Below are 11,442 nucleotides of genomic sequence, written 5' to 3' on the forward strand. Positions count from 1 at the left end.
AGAGGGGCAGTTGTAGTTGAAGAGCACCCGAGTGCCCAAACCCAGCCACCCTCATTTCTGCGCTCTCATTGAGTCTTTTAAGTACAATGACAAGCTACCTTCCAGACATTAGCTCCATAGCATAACCAAGAAACATCTAACCCTGTTTTCCCCACTCCTGTGCAGAGTTTGCAACATAACTAGAGAAAAAGTGCAAGCAAATGTGAAGAGGGGTAAAAAAAAGAAAGAAATAGGGATAATAATTATAAATACCCACATGTAATCTGACTATAGGAACTACTCAAGTAACTCGATCCTATTAAAATCAGCAGGAGACAGAGGGAGGGCTCAGCTCAACTAGTTGGTGCTGTTTAGGTTTTGCCAGTTTTGAGTGCCCTTTGCAAACATCCATTTTTCCTTTCCTGGCAGCAGCCCACTTCTATTACATTTGTGGGTTCTACTGAAGAGAAGAGGAGAAAGGGTCTGCCAAGGAGACCCTGATCTCTGCTGCGTGGTAAACAACTCCAGCCAAGTTATCTCCTTCCATTGTTTTTGGAGCTGTCCTCTAGGCAACAGCTTCCCCCAGGATTGCCCACATGCTTCTGCACCAGGCAGTCTGTTACGATGCCAGCCTTCCTCCCCTCTGTCTCTGCTGGGAGGCTTCAATGCCCTGGGATGTACTGGGGACATTGCCAGGTGGCTCCTGTCCTACTCTTCAGTTGTGGCTAGCAAAGGTATGTTCATAAAAAATATAGACTCTACTATTCACACGTGGCACTAGATCTCTACCTTGTTGAGCTATGTATCAGTGGGCAGACATCCACCCACTAAGGAGCTCCCAGGAACTGGAACGCTTTCACAGCAGGAGAAATAAGAACCACTATTTCAAATGGCAATTCAAAATGCTGCTGTTTAGGGCAGGATGCAACTTGAAGTCAAAACAGCTGCTGAACTGCCTAAAACCAAACCACAAAAATTGGATTTTATTTTAATTTTTAAGGATAAAATCAAAAGGTTTCTCTTATACTTAAGAACCACTCAAAACCCAATGAGTAGCCAAAACCCCACTTCTTTCAGTAGGTAGCTGTGTAAGTTCTCCTTTCCCTCCACATCTCCCCAGTACATTTCAAACTCTTATGCTCTATCAGTTAACATAAATAATGCCACGGTGGCTAGGTCTCTAGTAACACATCTTAATTTTCTCATTAGTGAGATAACTTGACATATGTCTTACTAATGACAAGTTTAAGATACCATCTGATATTTTATACACTTGAATTCATTAATTTACATGAAAAAGCCTATACTACTGCAGAATAAAAGTATCCTGTAGCAAACCTGTGTGCCTAAAGGATCTGTTGTGCATTGGTAAAGCATGAAGAAAGGCTTACATGCCTAAAAGCTTGTCTATTTTCTACCCCTCCCCAAGTCAGCTGTCTGACTGGTGGGAAAGTTACATTTCCTTGGGAGAAACAACATGCTCCTGCTTCTGTATTTTGGAAGCTACAGTGGGTTTGCACCCATTACATGTCAAACTGATAACACAAGGATTTCAGAAGTGTCTTTCAGCCTAATAAATTTAAAAAATACAGCACTACAGAATATTCAGTATAATAGGTAACAATATTCAATCCAATCCAGACCTTGTCTGGAGCAGGGACCTACATGGGGCTCCACACTCATCCTGCACCACAGTGCCTAACAGCACCCTCCCCAGAGGGTTAGAGAAGAATTGTGACCCTGATCTTTCATGAAAAGAGTTATGTTTTAGAAGTGTGGACAGGAGAGCCAAGAAAAAGAAGATGAGTGGGGATTGTCTCTCAGGTAGGGTCACACGTAATGCTTCCCCTTGCACAGTCTGTGACAAGGTGTCCCACTGGCATACATGCAAAATAGAAGCGGCTTGGTGAAAGCCTTCCTGAATCAGACCTGCCAACTTCCAAACAGAAAGTCAAGAACGCGAGCAAACATTAACAATTAACTCCAGGGTGCAGTCACCTGGAAAGCTGATAGTCTTTATATAGCTTTTCTCCACATGACTCCTACAGGAGTTTCACCCACAGGACCAGGGTTTATGCCCTGGATGTGTTGCTGTGCTGAACTGCTGGCTAGGGCAAGGATATAACCAAGTCTAACAGGCAGCTCCTTGCTGCTTTATATTTCCCTTCAACAGTTGATTTTTTGAAAGTGTAAGACATTTTTCTATTCAAGGAAGAACCTTTCTATTGCAAAAAGAAACTATCTGTAGATCTCTACATTTCTTAGAACATCCTCTACACCTTCCTTACTGACATCAACTAACCAATACTCAATTTACAAGTTTTTTAGGCAAACGTGGATACTGTGCTTCCCAGGCTTTGCACAGGAGCAGTCGAATGAAGCTCAGGAACACACTGAATCTATCCAGTCTTTACCTCTTCTCATCCTCACTGATGGAGGTAGTGTTGTGATGGGCCACGCTCAAAGAGCATAGAACCTGCCCAGAGATGTACCTTCTGCGTGATCAGATATAGATGTACTTATAAGAGCAGCATCCTGAAAATACAAAGGAATGAGATCAAAGAAAACTGAGGAACAACTGAAAGAACAGGGTTGGCAGAATGCAGACAGAAGAGCACAGGGTCAAAAAAGAATTACGTTAGCAACAAACTGAGGACATCTGGTGCCTTGGATCCCTCAGAGCAATCAGCACATCACCTTTGTGTTGAAGAACAGACTTAAGAGTCCTATATAGCAAAGTCAGTCTATGAGGGGCTTACTAAAGAGACTGACAGGAAACAGGGGATAGGGAATACAAAAAGTCAGGTATCGAGGGCTTACCCCACTTTGAGCAGCAAAATGACTGTTGTTGCTTTGAAACCATTCACACTTATTAAAAAAGTAAAAAGGACATCCATCTGCGGTAGAGGGCTCCAAACCACTTGTCCTTAGGTGCCAAATCATGCAAGTCCAAAGGAAGAAGCAGCCTTAAAAATCATCATGGACAATGATACTTCAACACAGAGCATATCTGCTGGCCTTACTGATTGATAAGAATGTCATGGTGTTCTCTGTGAGAAGAAGCACAGAGAAGTATACATCTCAAGATTCTCTAGTCTTCAATTCTGTATTTTGCAAATTACAGAACAGAAAGCATGTACTGTCCTTATTTTAAATATTTATTTATTGTCTCTGTGAAAACTAGGTTTACCATTACAATTTAGGTGGGTTTTCTTTGTGTTCTCCCCTCCAAGGGTGCCAGTTATTTTCTGGTCAAAAGTGTTCTATCCAAAGCGTTGAGAACCCTAACAAGTTGTTTGCCTTTGTAAATACACCCTGTGAACACATGCATATTTCTGTTTTGTACCTGCTGCCAAACCTGACAATCATACAGCTTACATCCCAGGACATGCTCAAACCAAAAGCGGATAGTGGGATTTTATATAATATTCAGAGAGTATACAATAAAGCCAAGTTCTCAGTTTCACATGCAAGTCCACAGGAGATTTTCAGATAAAATGTGTTTTAAAGTATCTGTTTATACTCTAAAGAAATCTTAAATTATGTTTACTTAACACTTACCATAGGGAAAATTAGATAAAGAGGCATGCTTACTGGGATACTATAAGAGCAACTATTCAGTAGAGAGATTTTTAATACAGTTGAGTATTGTACACACTACTGTGAAATGTTAAGGTGCATGCATACAGCTCTATAAAACAATGCCAAAAAAAACATTCAGAAGGAAATGCACAGGTAACAAGAGGTTAAACTGCACAGTTTGGACAAGATCATTTTAAATTGCAGTAAATTCTGATGAAAACAAATCAAAATTCAAAATCAAAACCATTTTTTCAAATAAAGCCCCAGTAATTTGCTTTTATTTTTTCCTCCCCTCTTAATTCCCCTAGTATTCTTGGCTGCAAAAATACTCTCATGGCCAAAAGACAGACTGCAAACCTTGAAAACCAAATTATAAATATGCCTGTGTGGATACCAGATTAAAGGAACTGCACTCTTTTGATGTGAATTACCTAGAGTAGCATGCATCCTCATTTTATGTTTGGCCTGAATGCCTCCAATAGCCTACACTGGAACTCCTCTTTTTTTCCCTTCAGGGATCTTAACACGTTTTAAGCAGATGTATCATCAAATGCCAGTCTGTTTATCATTAAAATGAAAAATCAATATGTCTGATTCGAGCGTAAACAGGAGTTGAATGTTCAAGCTGTCATTGAAGATGACATATAATTATAGAATATGATTTGTACCTGGCAAATCATTATTTCCTGAAAAGGGCAACAGACAGTAGCAAAAAACTTTTCACAGCAACTCAGTACAGTGCCACTTATAGCCAGGGAATTAGTTTTATCTATGCAAAAAGATACCTATGCAGCCAAAAGGAGCAATAAGCAAACAATCACTGTTAAATTTAAATCATTATGTATGTTTAGCTGATGAGAGAACATGTAGCTTTATGTTACTGGGCTGAGTCCAGATTTTTATTTAAAACAGAAGTACTGAAAATAAGAACTTCAAAAAAATACTAGAGGGTTTCTGTTCTGGACCATTAATTTTTCAGTCAAATCAAACTATCATTTAATTGAATCCTGATGCTAGAACTTGGATTCTACATGAAAAACTTGAAACTAAATCACATAGAATAATTTGTTATGTTGAGCTATTCATCCCAATATGTCAAAAAAAAAAAGACAAACTCACAATAAAGTTAGCCTACTTTTTGTGATGACACAGAGCTAATAACAAAAGGAAACAAACCTTTGTCCTGGCCAAGAAACCAAGCCATTAACTACCATTTCCTTCTAGATGATAATTATTTTTAAAAACACATGCTTGCAAAATGAAAGAGAATACTTCATGAGAACACAACATCTCTCGATACTCGTAAAATTTGCCTGAAAAGCCAAGGACTTTCAAAGGCAACTAGGAATTTTAGGCATCTTCTTTGAGCCAGTACAAAATGTTTGGCTTCCACGAGTAGCAAAGAACAATCTGTAAAACTGCATCACATCAATTATTCAGATACTATGGGGAGGGGGAGAGGGGTCATTTCACTTCTTTTATAGGTATCAAGTTGTGAGTATGGCAGGGAATTCTGCTTCAGAAAAGAAAACGGGAATCCTCCTCTGATTTTGAATCATGATTTACACAAGCCTCCAAACCTGGCATTTGGGGGTCTTCAATTAATATTTTTCTCCACTTTGCGCCTCATCATCCTATTCTCCCACTCTGCTAGCTCACTAGAGTGAACAGCATCTGCAGAATGAAGGAGGAAAGTCCCTCCGTTTTTTCTAGAAGCAATCATTCAACTAACCAGCCGTGAACTTTTTCAAGCAGACAAGAACATGCTGGAAGTATATGGCAGCCTTCAGCTGTGGGATCTGAAAGTGTCCTGGTTCTGCACAACAATTGACAGCTTCTATCAGCACATGAATCAAAGAAGCTCTGTCTTGGTGCACCAGAAATGATCCAAGACTTCAAACAACAATGATAAGAGTACGCTCACTTAATAAATATTAACAGAAACCTAAAAGTCCCCATTGAATCTTCCTAATATTGGTCACACACACTAGGGCAAAAGGAAAGTGGGTGTGGAAGTAGGGTGGGAGGAGATCAGTGTTCTAACTATGATCTTGCATTTTTGCCTCCAAGTCACATTCTTCTCTGATTACAGAGTTCAGTTTCTATTAAAAAAATAAAAATCTATTTTACAGATAGAAGAAAGCATTAGCTTCCAGGATTGCAAAGTAAAAGTAGTTCTGTTATCCCAGTCATCTGAGTAGGAGGAGTAAATTTTATAGTTGTGCCCTCCCACCACATCTTTATTTTATTGACACTAGTAGGAGCAACAACCACTTAGCACAGCTGCAGATTGCATTGGAATTTTGACTCTTCTAGACATATTCTTATTGCTACATGTAATTCCTTCCCATCAGGTCAGGCTGTATGCAGAACTGAAGGGTACATTTTAATATTACAGGTGCTTTTAACAAACACCCATCAAAGACGCAGCAGCCTCCAGATACCCAATTGATATTTTAGCTTGCACATCAAACAAAATGATTTTCAAACTGTGGGTTGAGTTAGCAGTTTATCAGTTCCTTATATTCAAGGAGAACATGCAAATGTTTTAATCTCAAGAAAATATTTGCAAAATACTTAGAATTGAATCTATTGTATAATACTCCTAATAAACATAACAGCTCAATGATTTAAAACGCTAAGCTTGCTAAAAATCTTTTAAAAATGCTAGCCGGATAACATAAGCTTAAAATTCCCTAATACACTAAAATTCAGATTTATTTTACTTAAAAAATAAAGTCACATTACTTCTAAAACTAGACCTGTCTAACCTTTAGAAAGACAACAGAAAGGAGCTCAATATATTTAAGACAAGGGTATAACAAGAAGAGAGAAAGCAGATGAATTGTTTCCAGTTACTTGCTGTTATAAGAATACTGTACAAGTCACTCACAAATTCATTTACATCTACTCAAAGTATTAACACTGTTAAATGAGAAATGCTACAATCTGAATGAACTCAGTTTAGTATCAGAGGCCTTAATAATACAGGCAGAATGGAGATAATGAAAAAGAAAAGTATATTTGCCTTCCTTTCTTGCAACAAGAACAAAAAATATCAGGTAAAACAGAGGGCCATTGTACTAAAGAGCAGAAATAAAAACGTTCTAAAAACCCCTGGTGTCACTTTCCCTTGAAAAGTTTATGCCACCTAGAGAGCTAGTGAAATAACATAAAAGCATAAACTTGGTGTCTCAGTTATACACAGAAGTTGCCAAACCTAGTGGTAAGGAAGGTCTTGAGACTACAGAGAAGCAGGATTTTTAAGCACAGTAGAAATATACTCAGCTAAGAACAGCCTACAGGTTTTACCTACTACATCTTCCATAGGTAAAATCCTGTTGACAACAGGCTAACCCAGCCTACTCCATGTACACGCAGTGCATCCGAATTCCCCTTTTGTCACATTAGCTATCCAGAAGACACAGCATCCCACCAGCAAAAACGCTCTAGTCTCCCCTAGTTTGCACAACGCAGCTATTAGGAGACATGAACTGCCTTGGTCATCCACACAAAGATGTCAACTTTGAGAGAGAAAGGCAGGGCGAGACATCAGCACTATTAATTTATAATATCCACAGCATAACTTCTTCAACGGAGTTACTTAATTTTAAAGTTCTCTTCTGGTTATAAACTCAAAACCTTGTTCTGCTTGTTATTAGGATGTGCAAGGAAGTAAACTTTACCTCAAGGGGAAAAGAAGAAGCTTCCAGCAAATATCAAATCCCTCAGGAGTATCAGATCTTCCAGGTAAATATATATACACCCTTACCTATGCATGCTCTCACTAGCCTTTAGGATATGAAAGAGAAGGAAAAAGCAGAGAATACTAATCACTTAAAAAAAAAAATGAAATATATATATTTTAAGGGTAGAACACAGCCTGTTTAAGCCCTCAACTTCTCAAAATTCAATCCTCAAAATTGAGGATTGAGGATTTCTCAAGAAATTGAGGATTTCTCAAGAAATCCTCATCCCCCAACAAAAATAGTCCTCTCAGAGATGGTATTTAAAGATCCAACACCTGACTGGGTCAGCAGGTGTTAGGAGTTCCAGAAATGGTGCTGTTGATTACTGATGGGTGTATTTTCCTCTACTACTTACAGTTCCCTTAAACTGCCTGTTGCAAGACCATTCTTTTTGGTTGCCTGTAAAAATGCTAAATTTTAAGCAAGAAGACAACATGTTTGTGTACTAAAAGAGCATTCTAAGAGGAAAAAAAGTCAACCTTTGATAAGCCTGACATTTATCAAAAGAAGGCAAAGGGCAAAGTATTTTTTCTATACTGAAAAATTATACATAAATAAAAATGTGTCAAATCTTGAGAAGTTTCAGCATATCAACATTTTTTAAATAAGACCTAGCATTTGGGGGGAGGTCTGGTTCTGCACCGGGGTGAGTTTTCCATAGGAAAATACATCAGGCTAAATTCTAATCCTCATAGAAACTATGTGTAAACATTCCCCAAATGGGAAGCTGGAGTAGATGTGTGAGACCCAGAGTCTGGAGAGCTGGTGTGGGAGAGAGAGACTAGAGAGACAAGGAAAGAGGCTCATAAAGCAAGTCCTCTGGCAGGACACTGGGACAGGAAGATCATAATCAACTCTGTAGTTCATCCTTCTATGTCAAGCACAAAAAACTTTAGGAATGCTTAAATGACCTAAATACGCCTTCCTTTTATATCTTCGTATCATCTGCAAATACAGGATTACTTACTGTTTGTACCATAGCTCAGCAGGCATGACAAGCAGTCCCAAAGTGGAACGCTTTGTGTTTCATTGTGCTTCAGGAGATTAGGAAAAATGCACAGACAGGTTTCCTAAAGAAACAGCCTGACATTTGATACAGATTGGGCAGGTACTGCCTCCACTGCACGTAAACTGACATTGCTGGGCCTTTTCGGGTACTGGGAAGAGCCAGAGTTTGGCAGACAGCGATGCTGCTGTGTATCACACCCATTTCTCTGCTCACTGCCACTCTTTCATCCTGCCCAGTCACTGCTGAGCTGCCTACCTGCTTGTTCCCAGGAAAACTTCTGCCATGGCAGCAGCTGCAGTTCCTGCTTTAGTATCTGGAAATCTTTTTTCCTCTCACCCCCTTGTCTATGAAGTGCCAAGAAGGAGCCCAGCTGTTCAGCATTTCATTGCTGATTTCTTTGGGAAGGCCTGGAGAAGCCACAAGTGGGCTGCCTTCCTTCTTCATGGGAGAAGTCTTTTTAACTGAAAAAAAATAAAATTAAATAAAATTAAACAAAAATGAAATGCAACTTGAGCCTTTTTTTTTGTTCTTGTTCTCTCACCCTGTGTGAACTGAAGAATCTCAGAATCTTCACACTCACCGTATCTTGAGCCTCTCTGCCCTCTTGCAGGTCTCAGAGCAGCAGAGGGAGTGCCTCAGTGCCTCTGCCTATTACTCATCGCATGGCTTTACATAAGGAGAAGCCTATATTTCAGGCTTCCCATCTCTTTTCAGAGACAGTGCAGTCTGCTACTGAGCGTACTCAGAAGAGATCTTATCATGCCTTTTAAAAGGATTTTTCCCCCAAACCAAGCAAAGTGGGAGTGGCCAGTGTCATCTATATTCATGCCATGTTTTATAGCTCAAACATCAGATTGCTCCTGCTGTAACTCCGTTTGTAAAGAGTGTTTGGGGGGAATGAAAACAAAGCAAAAAAAAAGTTATTTTTTTCACTGCTTGTAGATCAAAAGGCTTACATGCTGTACTTTTACCACAAAGCAAATGTTTGTGCTATGTAAACTCCCAACAACTGAGATTATAATGAAAGCACTAACAGACATTTTTATTGACCTACAGCTCACTTATAATCACAGGTACGTTCAGTAGCTTTTAAAATCCAAGAGGACAGAAATAACTTCCTGGCTGTTCTTACTACACAATGTTTTCTGAGCCTCCCTGCTTTAATTTGGGCTTTCATTTCATGGTGAGGTGGTTGCCACAAAGTATTCATCGCCCCTGTGTTCCCAGTGCTCTGAGGCAAAAAGGAAAATAAATTAAAGTCAAATGGGCTGTGTGAAAATGTTTGGTCTCAGAAATCAGGAGGGGAAACAATAACCAGAATCAGCTATAGCTGCCCAGGAGCAGGCAGAGACAGAGAAATCAGCTGCAGAAAGATCTCCTTATGACCCCTGCAATTTTTGTCTGCCAAATTTAAAAGGCCTCTTTCTTTTCTCCCCAAAGGGTACATGGGGAATATGGTCATTTAAGGAGCGCAGCGCTAAACACAGGAAGACAGCGTGACTCTTATCCCCAGAAATGGTGGCATGAGTAAACCCAGTCCAGGACGGGAAAAGCCTGCAAAATAAGGCCAGTAGACAGCAGACGGAAAAAGTGAGATACGCCCGTGTGGAAAGAGTTCAGTCGTGAGATCGATGGCTGCAGTTACTGCGAGCGACTCCATAAACACACATTCCTCGATAATCCATGGAGCATAGTTAGTTACGGTTGGCGGATCGGGGATGGCCTGGCTGAGTGGAGAAGTGTTTTACATGGCAGGCTGTCCTCACAAGGCTGCACCGATACTGCCAGTGAATGCAGCAGGAAAGGAGCGGGCTACACGCCGTAATGGACCTCACGTGCGCTCAGGAGGGCAGGGTAATGCCGACAGCACCAGCGGGCACCTCGCTGTCCTGGGAGGCAAGGCTCCTGAAGGGAGAGAAACCTGCTCAGGGGTTCTCCTCTTCCCCTTCCTTGTCTACTCGAGTGGTTTGGACACACCAAATGTTTGGGTCGTGGGGTTTTGTTGTTGTTGTCATTTGGTTTGTGTTTCTCCATGCTTGCCAAAAAGGAGCACTAAGAACCCTTTATCTGTCCTCTTCAAGTCAGTGTCTTTCTGCCTGGGGGAAACGAAGACACTCCTATAGTCTACCTATAAACTTGTCTTTCAGTTTATGGTTTGGGCATTTTGCTGGCGTTTTTTTTTTTTTTTTTTTTTTTTTAACCAGGATATCTTTCCGACTTTACCCTGCATTTTATTATACCTACATTCTGTTTCCAAACACATTTTGATAAGCTGTCCAAACATGCCTAAAAGTATGGCTTTATGTGATTGCCACGATGTCATCAGGAGCCATTTTATCTAACTTACCATGTTAAGCTAACCATAAATTTGAATAACAGATCACATCATAAATTCTATCAGAACAAATATTTTTCTAAAAGCATTTAACATTTTCTCTGATGGGGGAATGCCAGAACTGCTTCATATAAAAGTAGTAAAAGGGGAAGAAAAAAAAATGAAGTAGTGTTGAACTGGTGAAGAAAATTTACCACTACGTTTCCAAGCGAAACACTTTTTAAAAGCGCTGTCTAATAAGGAGCCAGCTCTTTGACACGCTACGTTACAGTGAGTAAGCGGGCTTGGCCGAGCTCCCAGACAGAGAACAACCCTCTGGATGCCACCGCATTTGCCCTTACACGAGCGATTTCCCCAATCACCGCTTAATATTTTAACCTTTTCGGGGCACTTTGGGGAAGGCCGAGACACTAGGCCAGGCCAGTGCTGGGTGCTGCTCTTCTCTGTCACACCCAGCAGGAAACAGCGTTCGGTGATGGCACGCCTGCACCCGTTTCCCCGTGAGGAGGCACAGCGGTGGCGGTGGCAGCGAGGTGCTGGCTGTGGCACCATGGTGGCAGCAGAATTGCCAGGCAGCTGCCTGTGAGGCAGCCATGAGCCAGCCCAGGCCGGTCACGGCTCATTCCAGCCGGGCAGTGGGAGCTGGCGATTGTGCTTCAAAATCTTTTGCTCTGATACTTCAGAATTTCTCAAATTCACACAGCACCCCTTTCCAAACATTTTTACAAAGAAGAGATTGCAGCCATGGGGTGGGAGACATACTCTGGGGCCTCCGTGGTGAATGGGGA

At 40.7% G+C, this 11,442-nt stretch overlaps 1 long non-coding RNA gene across 1 annotated transcript in view; it reads right to left on the bottom strand.

The window, feature by feature from the left end:
• Window positions 1–7,465, bottom strand: part of LOC121069529 — a 33,602-nt gene extending 26,137 nt beyond the window's left edge. The window contains exon 1 of the long non-coding RNA XR_005819481.1: window positions 7,248–7,465. This is a non-coding gene — a long non-coding RNA (uncharacterized LOC121069529). The remainder of the gene's footprint in view (window positions 1–7,247) is intronic.
• Window positions 7,466–11,442: the final 3,977 nt, after the last annotated feature.

This window comes from Cygnus olor, chromosome 4 (genome assembly GCF_009769625.2).
Source record: "Cygnus olor isolate bCygOlo1 chromosome 4, bCygOlo1.pri.v2, whole genome shotgun sequence".
Lineage (NCBI taxonomy): Eukaryota > Metazoa > Chordata > Aves > Anseriformes > Anatidae > Cygnus > Cygnus olor.